This window comes from Equus quagga, chromosome 15 (genome assembly GCF_021613505.1).
Source record: "Equus quagga isolate Etosha38 chromosome 15, UCLA_HA_Equagga_1.0, whole genome shotgun sequence".
Taxonomy (NCBI): domain Eukaryota; kingdom Metazoa; phylum Chordata; class Mammalia; order Perissodactyla; family Equidae; genus Equus; species Equus quagga.
In genome coordinates, this window is record NC_060281.1 from 88912701 (window position 1) to 88920681 (window position 7981).

General features: G+C 45.6%; 1 pseudogene; it reads right to left on the reverse strand.

Moving 5' to 3' along the window:
- Nucleotides 1-7212: 7212 nt before the first annotated feature.
- Nucleotides 7213-7722, reverse strand: LOC124226573 (immunoglobulin lambda variable 3-19-like; annotated as a pseudogene).
- Nucleotides 7723-7981: the final 259 nt, after the last annotated feature.

Below are 7981 nucleotides of genomic sequence, written 5' to 3' on the forward strand. Positions count from 1 at the left end.
CAGCCCAGGGGACTTGGACCTACTGGGGTCCCCAAACCAAGACCCACAGTGCCTCCTGATGTTCCCAGATTGAATAACATCCTACATGTACAACTAGTTTGGCAGAATGACTACTTCTGAGCTCTCAAAAGATGCCAGAAAATTGATGAGAGTTTGCATGCCCCATCTCCACCAGACATCACAATAACCCACCACCAGCTCTCTGATTAAGGTCACCCTCTCCTCCCGTCTGATGAGGAAGGAGCCATCATCGTGAGGTTAAATGATTTCCCCAATGTCCTCCAGACAGTGATGAGTCAAGATTCCAATCCAGGAGACTGACCTCAGAGCTTGACCTGTCAGGTCCCTCCCTGCTTGCCCCACACCATGCCTCATATCCTCCTCCTCCCTCATCCCAGCCCTCCTGGGCCCTCCTGTCACCACTGTCTCTTCTGCATTCAGATGCTCCCTCTTTCCTGAATCTCTTCTGAAGAGTGCTCAGATCATCAGGTGTTGGAATCCCCGTAGACAGAGGTGGGGATGCTCACTCTGCTCCCAATGACAAACAACAGAGGAGCATACATCAGCAGGACATTGTCCTCTGTCAGAGATTTGCTCATTCTGGTTATGTCAGAGAAAAGGACATTCAAAGTGTCTGGACATTCAGATACAGAGATGTATCATTTAGGGGAGGGTCAGGGGTCTTTCTGGGCTGTCAGTTATACCCCATCTGAATCCCTGAGAGCTTGGCATTGCATCTCCAAATGGCAGAGCCCCCCAAGGGGAGGGAGGTCCCAACCATAGCAGAAACACTGTTATGAGTTGAATTGTGCCCCCCCAATCCCATTTCATATATTGATATTCTAGTCCCAGTAACTCTGAATGGGGCTTCATTTGGGAATAAGATTGCTGCATACGTTTGTAAAGATAAGATCATACTCAAGTGAGGTGGACCCATAATCCAATCAATTTGACTGACACTTATTTAAGATGCATTCAATTACTCATCTATTATTCAAAGTTAAATTTCCAAAAATTTCTCCTACAATTTACTCAGCAAGGTTGATAACAGGCTGAAAAATCATTTCCCAATTGAAAAGTATCTTTCTATTCTCCTGACTTGTCAAAGACTTCTGAGTGTCCTTATAAAAAGGGGAAATTTAGAGACAATCACAAGGGAGAACGTCGTGTGAAGATGGAGACAGAATCTACAAGTAAGAAACACCAACAATTGCTAGAAAACCACCAAAAGTTAGAAGCGAGGCATGGAGTAGATTCTCCTTCACAGCCCAGAAGAAAACACCTTGATCTCAGACTTTTAACCCCAGAACTGTGATACAGTAAACCTCTATTGTCAGTACCCTGTGTGTGGTGCTCTGTGACAGCCACTCTAGTAAACTAACTCAGTCACCACTAGAACTCTGCTCTCAGGGACTCGGCAGCAGGGCTGGGCTCTTTCCAGCTGCTTTGTCTCTATGATCACAACCCACTGGGATGCGCCTCCTACCACATGCTTCCCTCCCCTAAAGTGTCCATTCTCCTCCCAGGAGCCTGTCTCAAGTCCCCAGGCAGCACAGTCTCTCCTGTAACCTAAGACCCCTCCATCCCCATGCATGCTCCATCCAGTATTGTAGTGAGGATCAATGCTTTCCTTCTCCAGAGCCTTATCTTGTCCCACAAGAACATTCTGTAGTTTCTCATGTGAGTTATAACCATGACTGTAAATATTCAGAGTCACGGCCTTGTTGGGCCATGTGCACAATCTCTCTTTCCCGGAACTGAGTCTAACAATGACAAACGTATAAATGAGATATAGCATGTGCGAAGGGCTGCAAAAAGAGAAATACAGGGTCCAGTGAGAATATTCAGCAAAAGCATCTCACTTGGTTTTTAATTCGTGGATGGCCTCCCCAAAGATAGGACCTTTATACAGAATGAAAAAGGGTAACTGGATGTTAATCTAGTAAGAGTCAGTACCCATGGGAGTATCAATGAGGGACAAAGGACCGGAATAAACTATGAGGCAGAGAAAAGGATTCATGAAGATGAACAAGGGAACTTTGATGGTAGGACCCATGGCACCTTCAGAGCTCCAAGGCTGCAGGTTGTGGCCGTAGCCTGACCCGACATGGGATAGAAGATCCCCCCAGGATCTACTTCCTCAGGTAAAAGACAAGTCAGACAAGGGTCTCCTGTCCTCACACTCCTCTCCCTGGTAATGAGAAAAGGTAGATCTGAAGAGCTCAGAGAGGCCCCCACCCCAGGATGGGATGGAAAACAGTAACTAGAGGCAGGATCTGAAGGCAGCCCCCTGCACTGTTTCAAACTGGACTCTGAGCCATCTGGACATCATCTATACCTGACTCTCCTGAGCAGATCATGTGTTGTCTGATCACACAGACCACAGGCAGGGACTGAGCTTTTGTTCCCAAGTGGCCTCAATGAGCGGATGCTCCCAAAGACACAATTTGCCGTGAAGTAGGGGAGAAGACGGACCTTATTTCTTCAGCCTGAAACCTAGATAATGCCTCACTCTAGAGGAGCTGATAACAGAAAAGGGGGAAGGGGAGGAGTAGGGCTTCCCAAATGTGAATGGGAAACCTTTCCCAGAATGGGTTTGATCTCACTTCCTGGGCACTAAGAAACAGTAAGAGCCTCCAACCCCAACCCATATAGGAACAACAATAATAATCAGGCTTATGGCTGGGCTGGTGGTAAAAGATACTCAGACTGTGCTGCCAGATTTGGAGTCTGAGTTCCGTGAAGTTTGATTGTTGACCTCATTCCTCAGTCATGTGGGGCTGTGCCAGGAACTGTTGCTACAAAATGACATAGTTATAAACCCCAATATCATTGCTGCTCCAGTACAGGAGATGGCAACCATATGTCCAGGAGGTCCCAGATGCTTACACAGGCTGAGTCAGGACAAAATGATCCTCCAAGCATGAGGAGAGGGAGAAATGTGGGCAGAAGTGAGTCCAGGGCCAAGATCCCATGGATTCTTGGTGGGAGGGAGAGTTGGTCTCTGTGCTTCACAGACCACGCCTTCCTGTGGTGACTCTCACCTGAGCTGTGAGGAGCAGGTCAGCAGCAGTGAAGCCACTCAAAGTGTGGTCCTTGGAGGACCAGCAGCACAGGCTCCCCTGGGAGCTGTTAGACATGCAGATTCCTTTGCCTCACCCTGACCTGTGGCAGCTGCATCTGCATCTTGTGGAGACTCCCAGGGGACTGTATGCTCACTGATGTCTCAGAAGCTCTGATCTAGGTCACCATGGAAGCTCTCACTTCCTCCTGCTTATCTCTCCAAGTCCTTCCTGGACCACCTGGGACTTCGGGGTTCACTGTCTTGCCCTTCTAAACTGAGCTTGACTCAGATTCTAGATCCTGCAATGATGTGAAGAAATGTTTAAGAGTAGATTTTTGCAAGTCACATGGGTGGTGTATAGGCATTGATTTCCCAGTGGGACGTCCATATGGAAATAGTGGATTTCTGCTCTTTCTTTGATCTCACTCAGCTCCAATCGATTTAGACTTTCCTACTTTCTCTACACATCATGCTATTTCCACTCAAAATTGGAGTTCTCTTGCCAATGTATATAAATAAAGTAATTTTACAGCATCAGCTTTTGGGAAAAGAAATGTAGCTTTGTTTTGTAAGCTCAATCTGCAGGGGGACAGGGAGCATCCACCCTCAGATCTGAGTCCTCAATCCAGGGCTTGGGGCACAATTTATGGGATGAAGGGCAGGGCTGTCTGAAGTGTGAGATAGATGATTGGAGATAAGGAGAAGTGAGGTAATTGATGATCTGTTCAGGTGTAGTCAAGCTTCAGGCCTCTCCACAGGATGCATGTTCACAAAATGGCAGCATTAGCATGATCTGAACATGGAGTTTTTAACGCCTCTATGTCAAAAAGATCTCTTATCAGGCATTTGTGCAGGCCCAGTTGTTGGGTTGTTGGTCTTACCTGGCCTGAACTGGACAAGGGGTCTCAGTTCCTTAAAGACAACTCTTCATTACCTGTCAATAAGATGGAGTCAGTTGAAATGCTCCTGGAGAGCCCGAGGTTACAATGGTCTCTTCTGTCTCCCCTTTTCTATGTTTACCTCTCTGACAGAAAACTTTCCCATGACCCTGCTCCTCACCAATAAATCCTAGTCATCCTTTCCTTCTGTCTCCATATCACATGTCTAGGAAGAGGCTTCTGAACGCCAGAACATTCAGAAACACAGAATAACACATCTTTTTCATTTATCATCAGTCTTCTCACAGTTGGGTGTGGGATGTCCAGATACTTTTCATGGAATAACTCCTTGTCGCATCTCTACACCTCCAATCTTATCTGTTTGATTCTTTAATAGGACTAGAAACACAACCAGAAGCAATGTCTGCTGCAAGAAAACATTGTGACTCTTGAGAAGGTCATGAGTTTTGCCCATTATTCTATTAAGATGACACATTCCATTAACTGATATCCAACTGTTAGAACAACCTTCATTCCTGTAACAAATACCATTTGGTCATGGTGTATCTACTTTTTTCTGTGTTTCTGGATTAGGTTTCCTACCAGTTTGTAGATGGTTTTCTGTCTATATCCATAAGGCTTAATGACTTTTCCTTCTTTGTGATCTATTTATCTGGTTTGGGTACAAGAGTAACAGTGACCTCGTAGAGTGAGGTGGTAGGTGTTCTACCCTCTTCAGTTTTTTGGAAGAGATTATGAATAATGTGGCTGTAATTCTGCTTTAAAAATTTGATGGGATTCTCCAGTGAAAGTTTCTGTGTCTGGGTCTTTCTCTGTGGGTAATTTTTGACTACTAATTTAATCTCTTTCTTTGTTGCAGACTTCATAAGGTTTTCTGTTTTTTTTTCTTGAGTCAGTTTTAGTAATCTGTGTCTTTCTAGGAATTTGTCTCTTTCAACTAATTATTTGGCGTATAGTTTTTATAGTATCCTCTCACAACCTTAAAGTCTTGTTTTATTTCTGTAATGTCAGTAGTAAGGGATCCTCTTTACTTCTCAGTTTTAGAAATTTGCTTTTTTATTAGTAATCACCTACTTAAAGGTTTGTCAGTGTCCTTAATGTTTTCAAAGAACCAACTTTTAATTTTGTTGAGTTTCTCTTTTTTTCTTTCCTTAATTTCTACTTTATCTTCATCATTTACTTCCTTTTGCCTGCTTTTGTTTCAGTTTTATCTTCTTTATACAGTATCTTAGGGTGGGATGTTATATTATTGATTTGAGATCATTGATATATTTTACATATAGTGCTTCTAAAGCAGAGCTATGAAATCAATGCATACCTATGTATATGTGCACATGTCACCACATAACATGTGCAATCTTTCCTTTACCCTCATAAACACATGGAATATAGTGATAATAATTGATTTTGTATCCTTGTCTACAAGTTATATTATTTGGTCAATTTCAGGGCCAATAAGATTAATTGATTTTTGTACTTATTATTACTCTTATTTTCCCTGGTCCATGGTAAGAAATATTTGATAGGATGCCAGGTATTATGAGATTTTCCTTGTTGGATCCTGCATACTCCTATGTCCCTCTATGGTTTTGGTTGTTTATTTTTGAATTCAGTAAAGTTACTTGAACACAGTTCCCTCCTTCCTCAACTTGCTTGTGCACTTTCTTAGGTGGCAGCAGAGCAGCCTTTGGTCTGGGGTTAATGCTCCCAATAACTGAGGCAAGTTTTCTTGACTAGTCAACCCTATGCATTAATAAGGAGCTTTCCCTTCTGACCAGGAAAGAAGTACTTTATGATGGTGTGAGTATGAGCCCTGTGGAATGTTTCTCTAGTGTCTCTTGGAGGTTCTTTCCTCAATCTCATGCAGTTTCCTCCCACCCATGACTCATCAGTCCTCTAAGGAATATATACAGAACTCTAGGGTTCTCTCTCTATGAGGATCTCTCCTCTTCCACACTCTTACCCCTAGCCTTTTATCTTCTCTTTGGTTCCCTGGAAGCACATTGTGACATGGAGAATTGCATGCAACAGGGTTTGGATGATGTCTCTGGAGTAAATCATGGAGGCAAGACTGGACAGACATGCCACGTGGATACAAATGAGGACTCAGCTGGGAAGCACTGCAAGGTCGTCCTCAACTGGGGCAGGACCTTGTGGTCTTGACATCAGGGAGTCATTGGACCTGAGTCACGCTTGAGAGAGGACATAAGCTTGGGAGAGACAATTCTCTGCAGACAAAGGTACTTCCTAGTGAGGTCACAGTTGTGAACATCCAGGGACTCCCTGCCGTGGTGGATGTGTGTGTGAGGCCTGAAGAGGGGATCTACTTGGTCACTACCATATTCACTTTGCTCCATTCAGAGTTAGTTAGTGTTAACTAGTTACTGTGTTAGTTTGCTCCATTCAGAGTCCCAGGCTGTAGTGGGAGTCAGAGACTTCAGAGTACCAGCTGAGCATAGCAGGTTTGAGCACTAACCCAGGACAAGTGGACCAATAGCGGCCCAGTTAATCCAATATGGAAATACAGACATAATGAGCAATAGCCATGTATTTCTCTCTATCTGGCCATCCACCCAGGCCCTCTGTCCTGAATTCACACCCTTGCCGAGAAAACACATAGACAACCTGGTCTTATTGATACAGGCTTGGCGAGCTAAGGAGTCGAGAGAAAGATTTCTTGGACTCTCAAGGTCTGGTAGTAGTGCTCCTTTATTCAGAGAATAGCATGGGACAAGACCCATTGGCAGTGGGGGGCTGCAAGCATGGGGACAGGATACATGGGCAGTGAAGAGCTGCAATGTGTTGAGGATTAGGGGTAAATTTATGTGGCATAGGTATATGAGTTATTTCTTTAAAAGACAAAGGAATGATCATGTAAAAATTCATTAAAAGGGTATCAATGCAGATGGGGTCTCATTATCGGGGGGTCCTATAACTTTGGATACAAATCAGGTTGAAACAAGTCAGGACATGCTGTGCTTCCTGAAGGGTGATAGAAATCGGCATATAGGCCGGGATGCCTTAGGCTTTTCTCCCTGGGTCAGCCTTGATCCTCATCATTTTCAGCCGTAAATCTAGTCCGGATCCCCCTTCTGCAGAGTCTGCCTGGGGGTCTCAGAGAAGAGGGCAGCCTGGCAATTTCAGATCTGGGAGACCCAGCCAGACCTGCTCATGGCTTTGTCTACCATCCACCTGGGGCTGGAGGGGAGTGTGACACAGATGGGAAGGGGTTTATGTCTCACTTCCCAATCAGCCCATATCACTGTGAGCATTAACACTGTTGTCCCAAGAGTGACAGTAATAGTCAGCCTCATCTTTGGCCTGGGCCCCGCTGATGGTCAAGGTGCCTGTGTTCCCTGAGTAGGAGCCAGAGAATCGGTCAGGAATTCCTGAGGCTCGCTTGTTATTCTCATAGATGACTAGCACAGGGGCCTGGCCTGACTTCTGCTGGTACTAGCTAGCATAATAACTTCCAAAGTTGCCTCCCTGGCAGGTGATCTTGGCTGTCTGTCCCAAGGACACAGACACTGCAGGTGTCTGAGTCAGCTCAGAAGAGGCCACAGGGCCTGCAAGAGAGGAGAGCAGAGGTGAGTGTGAGGATGAGGGTCTCATTCCCAGAGGCCACACACCTTGCAACCTCCCCTCTGCAGAGTTGAAGGTCAGGGCCAGGCTGCTCGGGGGTTTCTTTGGGGGCTGAGGCCTGAGGGACAGACCTGTGCAGGGAGTGAGGAGGGAGAGCAGGAGAGGGGTCCAGGCCATGGTGGAGATGCCCCAGAGCTCTGCCTCTGAGCCCACAGCTGGGGATGTGCCTTAGGCCTCTCTTATTCTTTGGAAGATGTGCAAATTCACTCCCTTCCTTTTTGTGGCCTTATTGGTTGTCTCCCTGCTGAGCAGAGAAGGGCTCAGATAAAAACAGGCTGTGAAAGTGGGTCCTGTTCCAAAAGCCTGACCCTGTGCACTCAGAGCTCTCTCTGGTGTTGAGTGAGAAAGTGCTGCCCCCTGCCCCAGCAGATGCACA